Genomic DNA, 3,080 nt, shown 5'->3' with positions numbered 1-3,080 from the left:
AATCCCTGATTGCTACGGCCAGAGCCTGACGGCTGTAGGTACACAACAAAGCGCTGGCCAAGCTGTGCCGCCGAAGGGGATACAAGAGCAAAGAACAAACTTCAAGATACTTGGTGAGAGCACTGAAAAGGCCTAAACATAAGATAAATTGCCTACTGCTAGGCACATTTTTAAACATTCTGGCTTAGACTTGCTTTACCAATTTTAGCGTTTACATGGGGGAACAAAACAGCAACTAGAAAATCCTGCAATGTATTCAAGTACCTGATTAAATTATACCATGTAACGATTCTGTTGGACTTTGCAGGGCTGGTACCTGTTAATCAGGCAGTTTATGGAGCTCTTTCACAGAAACATATCATAGCTCAACAACTATTCAGTAATTCTCATTCCATAGGTGATGGAATCTCTAATGCCTTTCAGAAGCACATCAGGAGCCTGCTTCCTGAATATCTTACTAATTTTTCTAATTTAAAACAAACAACAACATCATTTTTGGCAACGTTAGGAAAAGGAAAGCTTTCTCTTGACTGCTAATGATGCAAATAATAAAAGCAATCTAGGGTATAATTTGCCCTCCACACAAAACTCTTGCAGTCACAGAAATTGTATACACTCAGTTAACAGCAGAATTTCACTCCCAGTTAATAAATAAAAGCACTTGTATAATACAATCAATGAGATAAACAAGTTGTAGCACTTCTGTATCTTTTTTCATCCAGGGCTATATTTTAACAGCTCTCCAAATAAGACTGCCAGACTCTTCCTTGCTAAGGGGTTTTTTGTTTCAATAATCATCTGATGGACCACAGACACGGTGAAATCTTATGTATTGGGGCGATTTCTGTTCTGTCTGGTCTTGACAACTTTCATATCCCTTCATTGCCCTGCAAACTTCCCAGGAATCAACGGGTAGCTGGGTCACCAGGTCAGCTAGCTCCCTTCAGCATCCAGATCCTACGCTCTGAAGTATCAGAGAGTAAGGGAACACGAGGGGTCATCTAGCCCAGGGGCTGCTTCTGCAGAAAGTCTAGGAATGCAAGAGATCTCAAAAATGCCAGGTTTACGTGGTTCACACCTTGTTTTTCTAATAGGCACCTTTAGTGGATTCATTATCCCTTTTCAGAGCTATTTAAGATAATCACCAAAAAGAACAGTCTTTTCCATGGACCAGGCTGGGAGTTAGCCATTACCATAGGGAAGGTGCCTAAATTTATACGGTTGAGGCAGGCTGGAGTAAATGCCATGCATTACAGAAAATTTAACATCAAGATACACTGGGAGAAAAAAACAACATAAGTATATTAATTTTAAAATATTTTTTCAAATTCATTGATTAAAAATGCCTTGATATAGAAGGATCCATTATTATACCTGCAGTAATCAGTAACTAAGAAAAATTTACTAGGTTTATCCCTAGTCATAATAGCTGCTCTGAACATGTTTTCAGCATGTCTTTTATGTAGGACAACTGCACTTACGGACTGCTTGCTGCCAAAAGTTGCGGTCCTGCTCCTATTCACATCAATGCAACATGGTCTGGAAAAAAAAAATTCTACACCAAAACGTAATCCCCCAAGAAGAAAGAGAACAATAACCCTGTAACATTTTTCTTGGATTTGTCTTAATGACACTTGGCAATTAATCCCTGGAAGGAGGCAGGTTAACTTTAACAGGGTTCATACATCCACATACAGACAAAAAAAAAAATGGCTCCACTGAATAGCTATAAGTAGAATTAAGGCAGTGATAACCCAGATGCTTTCCCTGAGACATTTTGCCATCTTCAGGTGGAATATTTTGGATATTGATTTTGGTGGATTGACTCAAAAGCAAAAACCTGCATATGGATAGAATCATCCCAGATATCTTGCAAACTTCAGATGAAATGTAAATAGTGTGTCCTTTTGATCCAGCTTCATTTTCAGTTTTACCCCTCTCTCTCGGAGGAAAAGCTTCTGACTCTACCTGTGATGGCTGATAGAGATCTATTTACAAGATTCAATACTTGGATATTGGAGCTAAACAAATTCAGAACACCAATAAATGCTTCAGCAAGAATAATAAACCCAGAGGAAAACTGATCAAGGCTCAGTGAAATCTTAAGATCAAAGCTGCATGGGAAGGGTTCATATCAACTAATTTGAGCTACTTAAAGTACAAGGCCAGCCTAAAGCAGAGAGCAGGCAGTGGGTATAGACAAGACCCCCAGCGGGCAGCTCAATTTATTACTTTTTAAGTAACTGAACACGTGGGATGAATCTTTCTTTTTTCCACTTACTTAAGAAAGCTGAGACTCTATGACTATTTTTTTGAGAGATGAAGTTAGGTGAGATACATTATTCATCACCTTTCAAAGAAGCACAGGCTTAATCATCAGACCTAATGCAGGTGGAAATTTATGTCATATGTTATGCCAAAGGTCAGATTACACATAATCAGAATGGCCCTTTTGACTTTAAAATCTGTAATGGTTATAGATTAGGAACAGCTCCCTTGAAGGCAACACAGTTACATGGATGGGGAATTGATGTGAGATGAAAGTCATTCATGACAACTCTGTTATATTTCTTTTTAATAATGGATGTCCATAAAGAACAGCTCAGTTCATTTTTAAATGACTGAACTTTTTGAAGCGATCTGCTAATGGCTCCAATGACATTGACAAAAGCTGAACAACATTTATCAGGTACATAAAGCTGAGAACATGGTCTGTACCTTGCATCAGAGAAATTTATCCTAAATTATTTCATACTTGCTGACATCTTTAAAAAAAAATAGCTTTTTTACCCAATAAATATTAATGCTGTCTCAAGAGACAGATGATATAAAATTCTTCCATTTCCCAATAAACCAATATATTTTATCTGTATAGAATAATGTTTTTTGACTTGTGTCTGGAAATAATGCAAACAAGCACTTTAATAAACATAATAACTCAGTTGACTGTGTGTGGGGGAAAGCTGAATAACCTCAGACTTACATCCTTTTAAAATAAAGATTGTCTGACAATTTTGTAATATTTTACCCCATTCAGTTTGGATGTTTTCACTGGGGTTTGCCAGATGTGTGCACCTAAA

At 37.6% G+C, this 3,080-nt stretch overlaps 1 protein-coding gene across 4 annotated transcripts in view; it reads right to left on the bottom strand.

The window, feature by feature from the left end:
• The window catches only part of CTNNA2 (catenin (cadherin-associated protein), alpha 2), a 478,985-nt gene that overhangs the window by 215,979 nt on the left and 259,926 nt on the right, over positions 1 to 3,080 (bottom strand). The gene's annotated exons all lie outside the window — the stretch shown is intronic.

This window comes from Pygoscelis adeliae, unplaced genomic scaffold, assembly GCF_000699105.1.
Source record: "Pygoscelis adeliae isolate BGI_AS28 unplaced genomic scaffold, ASM69910v1 Scaffold209, whole genome shotgun sequence".
Taxonomy (NCBI): Eukaryota; Metazoa; Chordata; class Aves; order Sphenisciformes; family Spheniscidae; genus Pygoscelis; species Pygoscelis adeliae.
This window is presented reverse-complemented; position numbering and strand designations above follow the sequence as displayed.